The following is a 21,316-nucleotide window of genomic DNA, read 5'->3' as shown; positions in this document are numbered from 1 at the left end:
CCTTGTCTCACCAAGAAGAATTCAAATTTAGGTGCAAGCAATGGAAAGATGCACCATCCCAAGAGGCAGCAAAGATAGAACTCAAGAACCTTCGTGTGCATGGTTCAAAAAGGGACATGTAAACAAAAAAGAGATCTCCATGTTGGAGACATGGATTACTTGGTTGGCATCATGCAAGAGTTGTGCAGCAGTGCAGTGAATACATGCTAAAGGTAATCTCTATCAATATTCAACTTTTTATGTTAGCTTGCTCTCCCTTGCTTTTTCAACACGCACTAACATCTTTATTACATTATTTTAGGGTATGGAAATCAAGGATGGATATTTAATTCCTAGAGCTAACCTTGCTGAATCAGTGCATGTGAGCTAGTTGGCATCAAATGACAGTATTAAGTACATGACACTTTTGAATGTGTGTACTACTAATTTAACAAGTGCGTTGCTTCAAAGTTTACGGTATATGCAATATATGAAGGGCTTGCACTTGGGAAGTGGTTCCAGTCTTGATAGGTTGGCAAGAAGATATTCGACTATAGGTTGTAGCTCTATGTCAATTACGTTCATTGACCTTACAAATGAGGTGGCTAATGATATGAACGTTGTAGATGCTTGAAAACTATAAGAAGTGGGTGTAGATGCTTGAACGTTGTGGGTGTAGATGCTTGAAAACTATAAGAAGTAAGTGGCACCATTCCTTTCAAGGAAGCATACATGACCACGACTCTCATCACCCAGAATACCAATATGTGAATGTGCCAAGATCAACAAAGAAACAAAGCAGAGCTATGAAGAGTGAATCACACTATGGAGAAGCAAATATCCATAAAACAGCATGGGCTATCCGAAGAACTAATGTCGGTAGTGAAGTAAAGTGTCAATGATACCTAGAGGACAAAGGGGTCAAATGCAACGAGCTCATTGACATTAAGGGAAGGTGACAAAAACTAGGTGTGCCTACACCTTTCTTCTTTGGGAGAATCAATACACTTGCAAGCATACATTGACAAATGATCTGGTTTTGTGGTGATAATGTTGATCATGCATGGACTCCTTCCAACATTGTTGAGGGTAGTCCTCCTCAAAAAGGTGCCACAACAGTGGCCTATTGATAAGGGGACATTCTTGAGGGATGAGAAAATCTCTACACTCAAGGTAGGAGGGTTTGAGCTAAATACTAGTAAATCAAGAAGTACTTCCAGATGTAGGGAAAAATAGAGATGGAAGTGCAGGTGGTGTTGATTAGAGACCTCACTTGTGTGATGTGTGTGGAATGGACTGCAAAAGTTACTAAAGACATGCAGACAAAGATCAACTCATCCATAAGCTTGGAGTGTGATTTGCATCATGTCAATGTGGTGGTGGAGAAGTTGCATGTGGAGTTCACTCTCTCAACCATTGGGTCACGTAGAAAGGGTTAGAGATACAAGTCCGTGTGTTTGTTTTTCCATCATGCAAGTGTGACGACTTTGTAAGAAGGGCATGCTCTGGAGGAGGATATGTGCAATGCAAACACCTTTATTACATCCACCTCACATATTTGGGGCTTGATGTAGAGAAACATATGTTTGTTCACCTAACAACTTTAACCAAGAATAAGCTATACTAGGCATTGCATACCCTTGGATAACGTTGACAGTAGAGCCATGCCTTGCATTTCTACTTATTCATGCTTTTTGGGCATGTTTTTATGTTTGCATATTGAAATTATAAGTATTAGATAAGTTCCAACAATGTTTTGATCAAAGGTAATATTTAGACCAGTTCTCCCATTCTCTGAGTGAAACTTTTTGAGCGAGGAAAAAATCGAGCGACACATTTCAAGGAACATGCACACAAGAAGGCACCCACACATTTTCCTCTCACACATGTTGCTCCATAATACCACTCTCACTATATGCCCCATTAGGAGCATCTCCTCTGAATAGAGAACCTTGCCTAAGATTCGGAACTAAGATTCGGAAGAAGTAATTGTGAGGCTAATGATATGGAAGAAGCACGACTAATGACTTAAGATAGATATTAAGGCTAATCAAAATGGATTGAGTATAATGATAGCGTAATCGCAACATGAGAGTGCACCCTTTCATTAGATAGTATCCTTTAAATAGGTAAGAGTACAAAAGGATTAGGAAGAGATTAAGTGCTAGTCTCTCTACCTAAACTCTCCTTGAATTGAGCACCATGAAAAAGAGCACCAAAAGTCTTGATTTGGGTGCCATCTAGAGCCATCAAACCACTTGCTCTAGGCATCTCCTTTCTACCTAAATGAACCCAAAAACACCAAAATTATTATGAAAGTCTAATATTGGCTTTAGACCTGTGAACCATATACCCATATTGGTGGTTGACTGTGGATGCCTTTAGCTAATATTGGCTTTAGACCTATGAGCCATATTCCCATATTCCTAATGTCACATGCATGATATTTTGGTATATTATTTCAACAAACACTCCCTCTCTCCACTAGTTCATGTTTATTTGGTGATATCAGCCTTCGACTGATTGCATGTTTGAAGGTTGTGCTTCATACTCTGATTTGAATGATGACAACGAGCTAAAACATGTACAACTATAAAGAATGGTCAAACCCCATAGGGGCCTTGATTGGTTGCATGTTTAAAGTTTGCGCTTGACATTCTAATTTGAACGATGATGATGATGAGCTAATGCATGTAGGAACCAATTACTTATTCCAATTGGGACTGATTGCTAGCATGTCGTTACGATTGCTTATTCCAATTGGGACTGTCTGACCGGAGGAGAGACAGTAATTTGGCAATTGGTACTTTACCAGCCCACTTGCACGCACGTGGTGTCGAACTTCGAGTCGTAGAGGACGTAGGCGCCGTCGTCCTCCGTCTCAGGCACCCGGGAGGAGAAGCCGACGTGTGCCGTCGTCCTCCGTCTGGGAGGAGAAGCCGACGTGTGCCGTCGTCCTCCGTCTGACACCCGGGAGGAGAAGCCGACGTACCCAAGTAGGAGATGCAGCTTTTGGCGTGCTTCTTGTTGGGCTTCCGGCTGCTGCTGGCGGCGCGAGCTTCTAGACGCGCACCTGCAGGTACTCCTTCTTTGCGTTGTAGCCGATGAAAACTGCAATCTTGCGACCCACAAAGTCCTGGAAGCTCCCTAGTGAGCTGCTGACCACAGACTTCACGCTGTTCATGAATTCGAGTCTGACGTGCCGGATCTGGGTCTGCACGGGTTTCGTGTGGATTCGTTAAGGTGCTGGCTGGTCGTTGCGAAACTTCGCAGCGATGGCGATGCGAGATTGATGACGAGGAAGGCTGTTCATTCTCACAAGGCACTTTTGTTCATTCCCTATATAGTGAACGTTACCATATATGAGAAATTTTGAGAGATTTCCTGGTTATGTTGATGGAAATTTCCTATATATATCTAGACAATCGTATTCCCCATTTACTCAATCCTCCATATGTAGAAAATATAGGCTTATATCTAGGTAATTCAATTTCATATATAGGAAATATGGACTAGTATCTAGGTAATTAAATGTCCTATATAGAGAGTATGAGCCAATATCTAGGTAATTCAATTTCATATATAGGAAATATGGACTAGTATCTAGGTAATTAAATTTCCTATATAGAGAGTATGAGCCAATATCTAGATAATTCAATTTACTATATACACAATATGGCCAATATCTAGGTAATTCAATTTCCTATATAGAGAATGAATAAGAAATATAGGCTATTATCTAGATAATACAATTTCTTATATAGAGAATGAATTGCATATGTGGAGAATTGAACCACAAATGAGTAAATGGTTATTTAAAAAATTAATTATTTTTAAAAATTGGTTACTTTAAAACTTTTATACTTAATTATTCAAACATCAATATTATTACAAATTGAAATACTTAAATTCTTCTTCTTCTTCTTCTTCTTCTTCTTCTCTCTCTCTCTCTCTCTCTCTCTCTCACCTTTCTATCACCCAATGTGTGGTATGGAGTTGTTATTCAACACGTCTTGTGTTCGAATCTCACTCCCGTCGGATAGATCATATTTCGTCTCTTGAGATTGTTCCTACGATGTTAAAAGAGCTTCTTCTTCTTCTTCTTCTTCTTCTCTCTCTCTCTCTCTCTCTCACACACACACACCCACACAAAAACTCAATGTAACATACGTTAAAATGTAGGTATGTCCTCTCATCTTATATCAAAAAGTAAGAGAATTATTTTACCAATACTAGCATGCCCATATTCAAGCTAAACGACCACCTATCTTAAAAACTAAGGTTTTCTCTCTCCTCATCAAGTAGACAGATATTCTCTCTCTCTCTCTCTCTCTCTCTCTCTCTCTCTCATACGTAATCCAAAACCTTAGATCATTATCTCTCTCTAATGTGTCGCAGCAGTAATTAATGATTATAGTAAGGTTTTACACCTTAGCGAAAATCTCTCTCTCTCTCCCCCTCTTAGTGTGTTCATATCCATCTCTTTTTCTCACTTTGTGTCAAACGTCTCTTAGAATGTAAATTGAAATTAAAAAAACATATACAATAGCCTTTATCTCTCTTTCACTAGGTCATTGCCTGACAAGAAAATACTACACACAATGTATTTAAAGCCTCTCTCCGAACTCTCCAGAATATGAAAACCTCTAGAGCTCCGAACCTCCAGTCTTCCACACGTCAAGATTTCATCTCTAAGGATCTCTAAGGTTACCTCTCACCACTTCAAATTGATTAATCGAAAAATAAATTGGGAAACCATACTAAGCTAGTTGCACTAAGTTAAAATATATACAAATAGGACAAAAGAATTGTATTGATATTGCGAAACAATGGGAAAGAACATTTTGCATGGGAATGGTGAGAAAGAGTGAGTGTTTTGTTAGAAGCTACGTACATAGCTTTCAAAGTGTAGCTATAGAACCTCTTAAGATCTCATAATACCATATCCATGAGTTCATGATCTTTCTTAAGATCTCATAATTTATGTAAGATCTCATATAATTTCATAAAATCTTGTTAGAGATCTAATGAGATCATAAGATCAATAAGACTTCCTCTATGAGCCCATAGGATCACATAAGGGTTGAGAAGGGCTCATCAAACTTAGCCTGGTCCTACTGTTTATAATATTTTAAGATGATCAAAGCTAAGTTCCCTAGGAATGTACCCAGATAACAAATTTTCTCCTAGTCTTAGGTATACTAGTTGTGAGAGAAACATTAAGAGAGTGATGCTAGTGTCCCACTCATTAGATTGCTACTTTGTGGAGATACAATGTTTCTTGTGTCATCTAAACCAATCACCAACCCAATCTCAAAACTAGGAATCTTTGGCACTAACATAGGAGATGCCAAGATAGGAGAGCAAGAGATAGACACTAGCGCTACACTAGCGTAACTATAGCCATGATAAATTAATTCGCCAAAACCAGTGCAGCTATAGCTCTAATAGTGATATTTTTTTGCCCCCAATTGTCAATGACTCCATGTCACTTAGATGAGAATAAGTTTTTAGCATTCAAAAAAACGTTATTATGCTACCCAAGTCAAACCTTACAAAAACACATATGCAAGTGACAAGTTAAAGAAGCAAGGAACTTTAGGAAATAGAATTATATTTAAAGACTTGAGTCTTAAAGTAAAGATATCATGCCATGAGTGCTTGGCCCATAAATAATTATAATAGTTCAAAATAAAAGTGAACACAATAGTTGCTTTATGCTCATAAGAGAAGTAAAAGTGGACATAAGAGTTGCTTTATGCTCATAAGAGTTCTTTAAACTTAATATATATTTGCCATTGTGCTTCTTCCTTTCCATATTAAGGCGGTAGTCATAAACATGATTTTTCTTGAATGACTAGGAATCATTTGAGAAGTAAAAGTGAACAAAAGAGTTACTTTATGCTCATAAGAGTTCTTTGAACTTAATATACATTTGCCACTATGCTTCTCCCTTTCCATTTTGAGGTGGTAATATTTACCATGATTTTGCTTGCATGTATACAATTTAGATTAATGTGATCACCTTATAATGTCTAAGCTTGGATTTTATGACCACATAGTGTATGGTAGGAGCTCTTAAGATCTCATAAGACCATATATGAGGTCATGAAATTTCCTAGATCAATGTGATCATTCTTTAATGTCTAGATTAGCTTTTATGACCACATAGTGTATGGTAGAAGCTCTCAAGATCTCATAAGACCATACACGAGCTCATAATATTTCTTAAGATCTCATAATTAATGTAAGATCTCATAATTTATGTAAGAGCTCATATAATTCATGTAAGAGCTAATATAATTTCAAAAAATCTTGTTAGAGATTGAATGAGATCATAAGGACCCATAAGACTTCCTACGAGCACATAAGATCACATAAGGGTTGAGAAGAGCTCATAGAACTTATCTTGGTCCTTTCACTTATAGAATCTTGAGATGATAAAAGCTAAGGTCACTAGAAATGACTAGGTTTCTTCTTTAATATCTTGCTATCATAGTCTTTCACGATTTCTAATCTATTGGAAACACTCCATTGTTTTTTCTAAAAGCTTTGTTCTTATGATTCCTTGGGATCTCCCTTATCTGATTTAAATCAAGACTTAGGACAGGGTTGCCAAATATGGATAGAACTTGTGAATATTTCTCTATGGCTTTGGCACTTTCTAGTGGTCTACTAGCTAAGGGTTTGATTCACTACATGTTTTATATCCATTCATGCTCTCCTTGTTTTAGCAACATGAGCCCTCATGCGCTTTCAGGTTGTCATCTCAGAGAGGGTGATCACACCAATGGCATCTAAGACAGGCTCGTCTCATTTTGGGTACCTCCATTTCTTGGGCTTCCCATGCTAAGGCGATATTGTCACACAAAGCACGATTTTCATACCGATCATGGGCTTAGCTTTGAAGGGGCCAACCTTAGGCAATTGATGGATGCAAACATACTAGTCAAATCCTCACCTCTATTCAAAAATGGTGACCTTGCATTATAAGGTGTACCACCGAGAGCCCATCAATCATGAGCTTTTGATTGCCTTCGCTCGTGGTTTTGTTTATGAGAATAGCACAACAGCCCCCTTTACTACTGTTGACATAGGAAAGTATAGGGTTGCATGGGCTGAGTTTGCAGAGTCTGTTGATGCAAATGTTAAATAGACTCCACATGAATGAAATATCACCAAGTGTTTTGATGGCCATGGTCACAAGTTGAATTTGTCGTTTGATTTGAGTGGTTCAAACAATCAACATATTCATATTCTAGAATTCTAATCATATCAATGTAAGATTATCTATCAGGCTCATGATTTAAGGCCTAAGATGATTAATATTAAGATATTGTATGATCATACCTAAAACATTACCTCTTTTGATCTAATATTTAGGGATTGGAAGATTTCACATAAGACTAGTTATATATAGAGCTCTTATGAGCTATCATACTTATAGCTTTTAAAAAGATTAATAGTATGCTCCAATATCAATTTGATAATCTATCTTGTGAGCTATATGAATTATATAATATGAGATATATTTAAATTTTAGTATCTTTAATTACAACACTTTTTACTCCTTTGTTATATAATATGAGCTATATTACAACACTTTTTACTCCTTTATTTTGTTTTACACCTCCACTAACGTATATGGTGGTGTATCAATATCACTCTTAGGATAGGCTAGAGGTAAGGCCATCATCGAATTCACTCAACTTCCATATAAACAACACACAACAAAAAAAGGACCCTTTCAGACCAAAGAACCAAAAAAACCCTAGACAGTAAATCTCGGTCGCCTTCTTCGATGACCAGCTGCCTCTCGCCTCTGGCCATGGCCGTCCCCTACTCAGCCTTGCGACCGATGTGTGAAGCCTGTTTTGCCGCCGTTGGAGCTCGATGGCGGAGGTCCAACGTTGCTTGCTGCTGCCGGATCAAATTCACGGCAATTCCCAGCTTCGATCCGTTGGCAAACCTCTAAACTGGCCATTCTCAAAGCCGGCTCGTGCACTTCCTGGAAGATATCAAACCGAATTATCTACGAAAGAGCACAGGCAAAAACCAGGCCTATGGGAGGTGGAAAGACACCCTTGATGGTCGGAAGATGGCAAAGCTTCGACGAAGAAGTTCGTGCTTGGTGGACAGAGAGGGTAAGCAGACAGTTGACACACTACCCCAAAGTTTTTCCTCTGCACAGTGTCATCAGCAAGGAGGACGGTGTCAGAGCAGCTCTTCAGCTCTGTGTCTTTGAACCTGTTAACGAGGCTCTATCTCGAGGGCTACTCTTGGATTTTCTGCTAAATGAAACTGAATCAATTGCCTGTGACTGGGGAGGGTTTCTGATTGAACGAAATCAGGATGACATGTTTGTTAGAGTAGCTTTACCAGTAGAGGTAAAGCCACCTTGGCAATTCAAATTGTCAGCTGGTGATGGACATGTAGTGGACCTTCTCCAATCCCTTGATCCTGCACAGCGTGACAAAGTCAGGTTTAGTCTTGCTCAGATTTACCTATACATGATTGTGGAAGAAGCAAAATTTGGGGTTTTGTGCTCTAAAGAATAGTATATCTTTATGACGTGCACCACCTACCTGCTACAGAAAAGAAGCAAAACCTATGTGTGAAGGTCGACCTTAACCCTAGCTTTGTGTGCAAAGATTAGAAGCACAGACCTGCGAAAGCTAAACGAACAGAGCCTCCGCCTTCGCAGCCTTCCCCAGCTTCGAAGGGTTTACAACAGGGGCCTCATCGACCTCCTAACTCACTGAGAGGGTCTAGGTCGACCAGTCGTTTCCCTGCTTCCCACACCCACATCAAGGGTCTCATCTTGAATGTACTCTTCAAAGCTCCCTGCACTTCTTGCATTTTTTTTTGAAACTCTATGTTTGAGCTTTGATGTTTTGGATGTCAGGAGGATGGAGCAGAAATTATCCTAAGGTTTGTGTATTTTTTACCTTTCCTTAGCTTATTAGTATTTTATCTCATTTAATCAATTTCTTTTGGGATTTCAATCTTTTATGCATTCCATCTGACATGAAAAGTAAGAGTTGATGTTCATATGTTTTATGCCTAGTATAGGCAGAAGGTGTGTTTAGGAGACAACCAATAATTGCAGCATCGTGCCATACAACATTGATATACATTGTTTGGTGGGGCTGATCAAGGTGCAATACTTTTTACTTTGTGTTGTCATGTAATGATGAATGAAGTTGAAACTGATGTTAATGCTATGCATGATTGACCTAGATTAGGGTGAGGCTATATCATACCTCCCCTTCCAAGTTTTTAGGATGTCCTCCACCTCACTCAAGCTATGTGGCATGATGGATGATGAATGCCCTTACCCTCCAGCATGACAAGAGTGTTGATAACTTTCTTCACATATGTTGTTAGCAACCTTAGGATGCATGGGTTTGTGAGTACATAAACATCTCTAAGGATCTATATCATGTTCTTGAATTAGTCCAAGTATAGGAGTCATCATCATCTGTTTTGGATGCACTAGTTGAGCCAAAGAATGTTGTTTTGACTTGTATCCATGGTCTCTCTCTACTGGTTTTCTCACGTATGTGCAATAGTGGGGAGTGCAAAATGTTTATAAACAATGTTGTCAAGAGTGGCCATCTTGCCGAGAAATACAATGCTATGCAGCAAGAAAGTGACTCACTCATGGATGACATTGTAGTTTTGAACACTTTACATTTTCCAACTAAGTTTCTAAGTCATTACATGCCATTTCTTTGATATAGCTCTTTTACAGTTTCAAGATTTGTCTTTCTTGGATGCAGGTTTGTATCTTCACTCTTGTTAGTTATAGGTGTCCTCTCTTTTGTTATTGAGATGATGAATGTTACCTTTTCACCTCAAGTTGCCAAGTCATGACATGCCATTTGTTTGAGGTAACTCTTTTACAGTTTCAAGATTTGTCTTTCTTGGATGCAGGTTTGTATCTTCATTCTTGTTAGTTATAAGCATATCTTATAGGTGTCATCTCTTGTTACTGAGATGATGAATAAGTCCTATCGAAATGGTCTGGTCTGCTCTCATGGGTTGCAACAAAGAACATAAATATGGTACAACTTGCTCGTTTATCTTGAATAAGGTTCATGGGCTCCAAACTTTGATGTCTTTCCATCAATTCAGAGGTAGATTAGATGTAGACTATCTTGTTTTAATTTTCTATAAACCTCTCTTTTGTTATTGAGATGATGAATGTTACCTTTTCACCTCAAGTTGCCAAGTCATGACATGCCATTTATTTGAGGTAACTCTTTTACAGTTTCTAGATTTGTCTTTCTTGGATGCAGGTTTGTATCTTCATTCTTGTTAGTTACAAGCATATATTATAGGTGTCATCTCTGTTACTGAGATGATGAATTAGTCCTATCGAAATGGTCTAGTCTGCTCTCATGGGTTGCAACAAAGAACATAAATATGGTACGACTTGGTCGTTTATCTTGAATAAGGTTCATGGCCTCCAAACTTTGATGTCTTTCCATCAATTAAGAGGTAGATCAAAGGCAGACTATCTTGTTTTAATTTTCTATAAACCTTGATAGATTCTCTTGAAGTTGAAAGTTGTGGACTTTAATATGTATAGTGTGCACTAGTGCTAAGGCATGTTTTGGGTTGAGCCATTTAACAAATTCATGCACACTTGCATCTTCACCAGCCTAAACCTCTATTTGTGTGTGCACACATGCATGCGCGTGTGTGTGTGTGTGTGTGAGAGAGAGAGAGAGAGAGAAAGAGAGAGAGAGAGAGAGAGAGAGAGAGAGAGAGAGAGAGAGAGAGAGAGAGAGAGAGAGAGAGAGAGAGAGAGAGAGAGTTTTTCTTATTTGTTTTTCAACATGCAGGTAAGTGGTCCGGCTTCTTGTAGAGTTTATAACTCTAAGTTGGCAAACAAGTGGAGGCTAAGGCTAAATTGAACAAACATTCGGATCAAGAAATTGACTCTAGATAGAGTCAGCATGCCAGCCACATACCTGGGCAGGCTGAAGAGGTTTTAGAATCTCCAGCGATGTCTGATGTGGACATGGAAGGTGTTCAGCTTAATGACTTTATCAGGGGCATTAATGGGAGTAGATCATCAGATCAGAAAAACAATTGAGAAAAGGGGTTTATAGTTTCAAGTTAAACAACTAATGTTACCATTTCAACGCAATTGCAGAAGATGCTAACACTGAGGCAGTTTCAGAGCATCCAGTGGGAAAAATATCTCGATAAGGAGGTCAATCTGCTGTGCCGTTGTAACTTGCCGATGAAAGTCATCTCAAGCTGCCAGGGGATGGAGAAGAGAGGAAGATGCTACCCTGTAACATGGTATCATTTTTCGTAAGCTGACTATTAGTGTGGCAATTATGTGCAAGGTGGTGAAGTCTCAAGGATGCATCCAAGAAGCCTAAGTTACTTTCTTTCCTAGGTCTTCTACAACTGTCTCTATGGTAAGTTCTCCGTGGATTTTGTGCATCTCCTAGATGCTAGAGTTTGCTCTTTCATATGCTAGGTTTTGTTTCTCATGCGAGAATGATTTTGGTTCTACTGTTTGAACATCCGGGTCCATTGGCTTGGGTGGCCATTCTTGAAAGTCTTTGGCTAGTGTCATCATCGCAAAAAGAGTAGCATCATGGGGGATCCTGTATGCCTACATTTTGGGCTTGAATTTACACTTAACTCGCTTTTTGGGTTATTTGCAGAATGAAGCAAGAAATTCAGATTTGAGGCAAAGGAGTAGACATGTAAATCAAGGCCAGGTTAAGAAGAGGACATGATGTCTCTGTGGCATTCAATCCTGATACCTTAAGACTCAATTCTTTTCGATATCTCTGTAGCATTTAGTCCATTGTTTTGGACATATCATGTATGTATTTATAAATTGCTTGCTTAGTATGCACAAATGTATGAATTAATTGCTTCCTTAGTATGCATGCATATGTGTGAGTCGGTGGGTGGGTATTTCTACATGCGTATGTGGTAGGTAGATATTTATGTGTGTATATATGCATGTTTTTCATGGGCAGCATGCACAGGTGGGTACCTTGGAGTGCAGCATGAGCAAGGCTTGTGGGCATAATAGAGGGGTTGTCTCAACAAGAAAAGATGGGTTTGCTTAGGAAGGAAGAGTGCTGCAGTCAAATAGCTTTAGTAGGAGCAGCCTCTTCACAAACCTCAATGCAGCAGATAGGATCCATTCTATAAAAACAAGGCCCAAGTACTCTTTCTATGGCCGCTTCCAAGCCCATAATGGGCCTGCGCTTGTGTGCACAATAGCAGCACCTCTTTGACTATGCTTTAGTGGCTCTATGGGCCTAGCCACAAGGACTGGCTGGGGTTGGCTTAGCTGCCTTGGCTAGGCCCACCTAGTTCTCCCTCTCTATTTCCTCTTTATGGGTACCATGGCTGTCCCTTTGTTACACACATAGACCGCCATCACTCGATCGTTCTCTATTGAGATAAAAAGCCTATGGGTACCTTATCTCACGAATATAATATTGATAAAAGCATAATTTATGCATGTGGTAGCCATCAATGTGAGCACATAGAAAACCATGCCTACCTAATGGAATATGTGAAGAGCCAAGATCAAGAGGGTAGAAATGATGGCATCTTGGCTGATGTGTGTCGAACTATTAGTGTAACTAGGCAAAGGTTGAGAGAAAACCATCTTGCATAAACGAGAATACCCAAACAAGTAGCTACACAGTTGGAGATATGCTACTCTATTCTTAGCATATGGAGACAATGTATTCACTATATAATTTCTTGGGTACAAAGAAGGATATCTAGGGAAAGTGCAAACTAGGGAAAATAGAACACTTTCCTAGATAGACTAACTAGGGAACATAATGCATAGATTTTCCTACATAGGATTTTTTCCCTATGTAGGCAAATTTTCCTTTCTCTGTATAGGGAAATTTTCCTACATAGGAAAATATCTCTATGTAGGAAAATTTTCCTATATAGAGAAATCTATGCACTATATTTCCTAGTTAACCTATCTAGTAAAGTGTTTCATTTTCTCGAGTTTGCACTTTTCCTAGATATGTTCATTTATATCTAGGGAATTATATGGTGAAGCCTTTTTTTTTTCCTATATAGGGAATGAACAAAAGTGCCTTGTGTCTGGGAGCTCGCCAGTAGCTTTGCGTCGCGCCCAGGGTGATCCCGGCGCCTACAACTCTCTTCTCTTCTCTTATAGTCACCAGGTCCGGACCACAGTTAATCAGACCAGCTAATGTGTGAATCTATATCGAAGCAATTAATTCCCGAAAACGCTCTGGCTAATGCTGTGAGAAGCAGCTCATTTCAAGCATAGACTCATAACTGAAATGAGTATGTAAGTGTGTATAAAAGTAGGATATGACTATGTGTTCAAATATATATATATATATGCATTAGGAAAAAAGGGAGCTCATTTTGGGGCCCTGTAAGAAATTCGCTATTTTCTCATTTATTTGTCTCCCAAAAGACATGAAAAATAGTAAAATACGGAAACGTGGTTCAATACTGTCATTAAGGACTGCACATCTGTCACTTTAAAAAAGAATAAGATAATATTTTACATAACTAACAAGATATTGCATTAAATACATTCTTAGATTTCTTTTTTTCCCGTAGATTCCGCATCTCTTTTGACGACGTGTTTAAGCCTCTCATAAAGAGTCCATCACTCAACTTGGTGATTGCTTGTTTTTTTGAATATTTGGATAGATACCGCCACACTTCAACAATTCAAGTTACAAAAAGCATATGAGATTAACTGGCAAAGATGCAACCTCAGAAGCTCAAGGAATGGCCGACGCTAGTGAAGAACAATCTCAGAAGAAGCGATTCCACCATCTTCATATTGACTTAGAGGAACAATATGCTCCAGCACAGAAACGAAAGGGTGCACTGTTGAATGCTCAGCACAACGGGAAAACATGAGAAGAGAAGGCTTGCAACACATTGACTTATGGTGCGATGGTGGCATATACCCAAAATGTCCAGTGAAAGACTCTACACCTCCGTTTGTCAATCCAACTACACTACTAAGGTTCGTGGTGGGCGATGGACAAAATGGACTTCATGGTTATATTTTGGCAAAGTCTGCCTTGGCAGAAACGTATAAAACATTGTATGTACAAGAAAGGGTGGCCAAAATACAGGAGATAGCCATTCGTGTAAACTTGGAAAAGCAGTTGCAGAATGAAATAGAAGAGCATTCGAAGACTAAGAAAGAGTTGACAAGAGCAAGAAGAAAGAGGACAGTACTAGGAGACAGAAATCGAAGTAGGAAAATAAAAAACATTGCAAATTTGAAGGCTGGCACTGGTGGATGCAAGCGAAGAAACCAGCAAAGCAAGGTTAATTTGAATATTTTTCTTTTGTATTATCAAAAGCGCTTTCAAATGAATATGTCTATTTCTTCCATTCATACAACACAAGAACTGAGGTATTCAATCATATAGCCATCATTGTATTGTTACTGTAGGAAACTATTGGAGCTTGCAAAAGAAAACATGGATCCCAATCTTCTTCCTGTAAAGCAAATGAAAGGATTACTTTCTACTGGTGTTGCAAAAGGTTTGATTGAGGGAAAAAAGTTCAAAACAATCAAACGCAATGTTGTAGAGAACTTTATATCCAATAATAAAGTTGATGCCAATACAATTCAAGAGGCTCTTGATGTTAGTGGAGTTAGCCGGAAAGGATATAGTTCTATTTTCAATGCGATATATCCTCAAATTTAAAAGATCAAAGGATTAAACGTGTTTTACTACCAAACCCAGCAACTGTGTGGAAGTTAAGAGGCCTTTTGAATGAAAATATAGATGATTATATTGGACAATATATCCATATAGAAGACATCTATCATGGTGGCAAGGGAAGCACTGTGTATTCGATAAAGTTTCTGATGTCTGGTATTATTTGTATAAATATGCTATTGCTTTTCAAATTATTGCTCTCCCTTGTGAATTACTTGTTTCCATTTCAGTAAGTATTTATTTATCTTTAATGATGTCTTCTAGCAAAAGACTAAATGGACATTGGAAATCATCAATACAGGTGAGTCTCTAAATTAAGTAGTATTGATTGAATCTATTGATGCTTGCTAATAGGGCCCTTGCCCCTAAAGGGGACCCCTCAATTGCCATATTAGCAAACATCAATAGAACCATGAGCTTGCTGACCCATTGATAGATCACATGTAAACATAACACCAAAGCATTGATTGGGTCTCAAAACACACCAAGGTTTATAAACTGCTATAATTGTATACTTGTCCATTTATGATTTACAAATATCTTTGAATTCCTCCATTGCATATGTCTGCCTGCTGCGCTAGAATTATCTAAAATTTGTCTTCTTCTTTGCTTCTAGGCTAGAATGAAAGCAAGCTTAACTTTGGAGCTGGCAACTTTTCTTTTAACATGAAGCCTCTGTAGTATGCCACCTCGGTAAAACCATTGGAAGACTTCTTTCATACTGTTTGCCTTATGACTCCCTCCGTAGTGTTGTGTATGTCTAAAAAACGCATTACGTGCCATATAGTGTGATTTTTCCATGCCTTGGGTGGACCAAATTGCAGGGCATCCATACTTTTTGACAAAATAGGGAAGGTGGTTGTGGATAATATGCTGTTTTCACAAAGACATAACAACGCATAGTTAGTGAACAAAGAAAAGAGGAACAAGCATTTAAAAAAAAGAAAGAGAGAACCCTACCATTATGCTGCAGGCTGTCCACGCGTCTTTCATGGACTTTCCGAAATGTTTAACTGCCTCTTCAAAGTTTTGGCAATCACTCTTCTTCCATGCCACATTGTCACAGAACATGAATAGTTGATCAAGAGACCTCCACACCTCTGCTTTCACGTTTCGTGCTTCCCCATCTGCCTCATGATCTTTGATCGCATTATGGACTTGCTTCCATAATCCATAATTAATCCTTGAAACTCTTCTTGACATAATCCATAACGACATATGGCAGGTGATCTGAAAACCTGAGCTGATTTTTTACAGTAAAGACAAGGAGACTTTGAGTTGCCTCCTTTACTTATGTTATACATGCACTTAAGGGTTTTCAGATCACCTGCCATATGCCACTCCACTTGAAAGTCACCTTTGCCTGCAACATGGAGATGCTCTCCTTGCACTTGCCTTTTGAATATTGTTGGTATTTCTGTGTGGATAAACACCCAGTTTAGTGTTTCATGGTCTTATGTCTTTACCTGTGATTACAAAACCAAAATGTTAGCATACCTCAACGGAGCCTAACCACCATATGTGTTTTTCAGATTACACACACTGAAATACTTTGAACTCACTTCAGTCAATGATGTATCAAGTGCTCGATTCATTAATGTAATAGTAACCCTTTTCATTTTTTTCTCCTTTACCAGCCCGCACTCGTCCAATTTGATAACAAATATCAAAATGCCTTTCCACTCTTCAAATGTTAAACCATAAAACTCGAGTATCTTCGACTGCAAGACAACTTAGTATTCAGCATCATGAAAGGTGTGCAAAGGGTCACATGACCACCTCACACCCAAATCCAGGTCAGGAAGGTGTCAATTTTGAGAAACTACTAATTAGGAAAAAAGGAAGCTCATTTTGGGGCCTTTTAGAAGAGAGAGAAAATAGGCTCTCAACCAATCAGGAGTGGGCCAACGTTATGTTGAAAATTCAACAAAAGAAGATGTTCGTAGAAGCGTGTCATATTAATAAGGTGATCCAATTTGAATCTTTAAAAAAATTATTTTCTGTGCAAAATTTGGTGATTCTGACACTGCAGACGCGTTCGGAACGGCCCAAAACCCCAAAAACGGCACTGGAAACGCTGGAATCGGACATCCGGAGGCCCGAAAACGGCCAAAAAAGGCCCCAAAAGTGGATTTGCAGAAAAACGCGACTTGGTACCTTCTTGCCGGGAAGAAGGTACCAAATCGCGTTTTTCTGCAAATCCACTTTTGGGGCCTTTTTTGGCCGTTTTCGGGCCTCCGGATGTCCGATTCCAGCGTTTCCAGTGCCGTTTTTGGGGTTTTGGGCCGTTCTGGACGCGTCTGCGGTGTCAGAATCACCAAATTCTGCACAGAAAAGTATTGCTCTTATATGAACATTGAATGTAAAGCATGTGAAAGAGCGGCATAAAAACTAAAATTAGCAAGAAAATGCGATACGGGTTCTTAGGGAAAAGCAAAACAGTCTCTACGCGTTTTCATGCTAATTCCTCTATTAACATAAATGCAGCTTGATATATTATTTCTCAACAAAATTCATGACATTAAGGTGACAATTTTGACAAACTGCACTAAGACAGAAAATTAGCAACAAAACGCGATATGGGATCTTTAGGAAAACTAAAACTCTCTCTACGCATTTTCATGCAAATTTTCCAAAAGAAGAAATAGGGACATCTGAATAACCCTCCAGACATTCTCTTGTGTCCTAGCAAACACCAGGTCATTGGATCATGCATCATGCAGGGAATTCATATGTAGATGAGTGAGTCGATCTTTGCAGGAAGGGACTGTCAAGAAATTTAACTCGGTTAAGAGAACATAGATCTAGAACAGCATGCATAGATATAGAATAACATTGAAAAACCTACAACTCTGACCTGTTTTCTTCTTCTCCATGCTTTCGGAGCTGTCTTGCTGACCCTCGTGCATAGTGGGAAGGATGAGGATGGATGAGGAGGAGGAGAAAGAAAGTATGCAGGGAGTGTGGGCTGAGCAGGGAAGAGTGAGGCGCAGGAGGGAATCCAAGAAGCATTTATAAATGGCACAAATTCCAAGGCAGTAAGGGTCACATCCAGACATGTCAGAATTCAATTTCCTAGGGTGCGTGGTTCCCACCCACAGTGTGAGATACGACTTTTACCCCCCACGTGTGGTATTTATTAGAGTGTCTCCCTTCCTACTCTCCGTCATCAGCATCCTCTTCATCACAGAGTACACTCAGATTACAGAGGCATCACTGAGACTACAGAGGCACCACTAAGACCACAGAGAAGCATTACTCAGACTACAGAGGCAGCACCTTCATCGTCTAGCACATCCAGAGATAGCCTGCAGGTTAGTACAACTCAAGCTTTCTTGTCCTGCATACTTTTAACTATTCAAACAAGTTTCTGTCTGAATGGGGAATAGCCAAAATCTGCGTCATTGAAATGGCCTCGTTTTTCCATACACTTACAAACACAAACCATTAGGAAAGCCCAAAGTTCCTTTTTGTAGGCATGCAAGACACCCTTTACATATTTTTTACAACATGATCAAGTAGAAGATCTCAAGAATAGGGCTGAGGGATTGCCCTTTTGGTTATTTCCTGCTCATCATACAAATTTGCATGAAAACGCGAGGACTGGTGTTTGCTCTTCCTTGAGTGTCATAATCGCGTTTTCATGCAAATCTGCATTTTGGCCTTTTCCTTTACACACTGAGGACTTCTGAAGCATTTCATGACCTGTTCTTCCAAGTTTCGGTTTCTACAACTACAATTTTTTTGTCTTTCCATATAGTTACAAGAACAGACCAGTAGGAAAGCCAAAAGTTCTCATATTTGTTTCACACAATCTGAGACAGAATTTCCTTGATGTAGGCATGAAATAAACCCTCTTCATAATTTGCAACACCATCCTCAGGTATAAAATCTCAAGATTTGCATGTAAATGCGAGGGAGAGTGTTTGATGTTTTTGAAGTAGCATAATTGCGTTTTCAATCAAATGTCTGTATGAAATTTTTTTGTGTCACTTTGGGGACTTTTGATGCATTCCAAAGGGTGCAATTGGCCTGTGATGCCATGACAATAGATCCAGATTGCTGCAAAGGTCCTAAATTTAGGGAAGTTTTAAATTTGCATGAAAACGCGAGGAGAGGCCGTTTAGATTTCCATACTGCCCATATCGCGTTTTCATGCAAATAACTGCTAGATTGCTAGATGCTCTTGACCATTGCCCCCCAAATGTGAATCTTTTAGATTCAATTGAACCAGCAGTTTTAGAGGTAGAAATCTTTTCCTTATAAGGATCCTTATTTCAGTTTTATTTTTGATTTGTTTCAATCTTTAATTTCTAACCTATCTTTTCAAATTTTCAGGCTCCACAACAAGTTGATCCAAATAGTTGTGGCTAGAGACTATTGATCCATGCTAAGTACGTGCTTGCAAGCTACTTTGAGCTTCATCAGCCAGATATTGTAAGAAGCTTATTCCTCTTTGAGCTTAAATATAATTTATAGTGGCACAAAGTAGTTAGAAGTATATGTAAATGCTCATGTCTTTTATTGCAGATGAGGAAAGACAGCTTTGGCTTTGACTATGTGTATAGTTTTAGAGGAGACACAATTTTGAAGCTCTTGAACCATCCCTCCTCCAAACCAGCTGTGCAAGATACATTTGAGGTTGGTGAGAGTTCTAAAGACCATGGTGGTGTCATTCATCTAGATGCAGATGATTTGGAGGAGAAGACACAAGGACATGGAGATGTAGGTATCCCACCAAATTTTGTAAAGGAAAAGGTGGAGGAGCAGCAAACAAAAGGTGGAGGAGCAGCAAACAAAAGTTGAAGAGGCAGCTCTGCTGGTCAGGAACAGGATGAGGAGGACAAACAACCAAGTGGACTTGGAGTGGAGAGCTTCCAGATCCCAGGCCTTGAAGACCTTGAAGATGCAGTGGAGACCTCGGGGCTCCAAAATCTTAGTGGGGATATTGACCAAGGACAACCTGATGATCATTTGGGATGATTTGGAATGATTATTTGTATAACATTATTTTAATCTAGTGATGCTTATATGATTTGGGATGACTATGTATAAAATTAAAATGGAAGATGCTTTGCAAATGAATCCCTCTATCTCCATAGACTTGTCATGATATTTATAAATAGATTTAAATGTATGAAAAGAGAGAGAGAGAGAGAGAGAGAGAGAGAGAGAGAGAGAGAGAGAGAGAAAGCATGTAGTAATTTGGTTTAAAATTGATCAATATATTAACAATGTCATTGTAAATCTTAACAAGTGGAGATCCTAACCAAGAGCAGCTACAAGATCATTTGGGATGATTATATGTATGGACTTCTTTGAATCTAGTAATCTATTAATCAAATGAAAGATGTTTTGCAACTGATACCCTCTATCTCCATAGACTTGACATGATATTTATAAATGTACGAAGAGAGAGAGACACTTTGAAAGCATGTAGACATTTGGAATAAAATTGATCACTTTATTAACAATGTCATTGTACAGATCCCAGCCGAGGACCAAAAGGTCATTGACTCTTTCCTGTACTCGCTCTTCATTCGAGCTTACAAAGAATGTTGAGCAGTCCAATGTGTCTGACTGTCACAAAAAAAAAAGCATTTGTAGACTCAATGCAAGAGCTTTCCCTCGCAGGACCGTCCACATCATCAATTGTTGTCTCCATAGCAACCTAGAGAGAAAGGGTTGATAAGGTTTGAGAATCAATATATTATTTGACCTTCATAGCAGTGTAGAAAAACTGAACAAAATATATGTTCTTTAGTACCTCCAATGATCAATTTAGCTGGATGTCAATAATCCCATCGGGGATATCTCCGCATTGAATTATACTTTCCCTCCTTTGAAGAACCTGTTAAGATGGTTGTTAAAAAATCACTAGAGTTGATTAATGAATTAAATAAACACAGTAAGTTTACCTTCTTGTTGTTGAGCACGAATGCAAATCCTGCTGAAATTGTTCTGTTTGCCTCCATATGAATGTCGTGCCGCAATTGAGCAAGTGTACATTTCTGTCTGACTGATATAAAACTCACCAAGTTTCCATTCTCATTCACAGTAATGTCAATTGATACATTGTCAGGAGCAAACCCCGTTTAGGTCTTGATCTAACAGAACAAGTTTATTTTCAATCATGGCAACAGGGCTAAGGTAAAAGTTAAGAAAACACCTAGATATTTGTGGCTTTTTGGGTTGTCCTCACCACTACCTCCTTCCAAGCCTGTCGAGAACACAATCCAATCTAAATTTCGAGCATTAAAAAAATCAAAAGCAAATCTAAAACCTGAGCATCAAAAAAATCAAAAGCAGGTACCTTTTACAAAACAATACAATTTAAAATGGAAGCGCTTATAAAATGAAAGTGCTCATCTTGGCGAAGCAAAGTTCTCATTTCGTATAAGGATATGCAGCAGTTGCACTATCGTGTCGGCACTCAAAGTATACAGGCGAGTGGATCTGATTCAAAGATTGAATATTGAAAATAATTAAAAATCGTATAGATAAAAATAAAGAAATACAAGCATGAGAATCATTTTGACAAAGAACGCAAACTTTTATCCTTGAATGTTTCAAATTGGAGGGCTAGCCATGCCTCT

The 21,316-nt window shown here is 38.8% G+C and overlaps 2 long non-coding RNA genes across 2 annotated transcripts; one reads left to right on the top strand and one right to left on the bottom strand.

Annotated features, from left to right (window-relative positions):
* Positions 1-10,768: 10,768 nt before the first annotated feature.
* On the top strand, positions 10,769-11,862 carry LOC147612454 (uncharacterized). Its single transcript, XR_015263425.1, has 2 exons — positions 10,769-11,417; positions 11,670-11,862. It is a non-coding gene; the product is annotated as an uncharacterized LOC147612454 (long non-coding RNA).
* Positions 11,863-20,187: 8,325 nt separating this feature from the next.
* On the bottom strand, positions 20,188-20,783 carry LOC147612453 (uncharacterized). The gene is made up of 3 exons (XR_015263488.1): positions 20,639-20,783; positions 20,488-20,571; positions 20,188-20,391 (listed from the first exon to the last, which is right to left on the bottom strand). It is a non-coding gene; the product is annotated as an uncharacterized LOC147612453 (long non-coding RNA).
* Positions 20,784-21,316: the final 533 nt, after the last annotated feature.

Source organism: Cibotium barometz, chromosome 45, assembly GCF_041138505.1.
Source record: "Cibotium barometz isolate CiBa-2024 chromosome 45, ASM4113850v1, whole genome shotgun sequence".
Lineage (NCBI taxonomy): Eukaryota > Viridiplantae > Streptophyta > Polypodiopsida > Cyatheales > Cibotiaceae > Cibotium > Cibotium barometz.
This window is presented reverse-complemented; position numbering and strand designations above follow the sequence as displayed.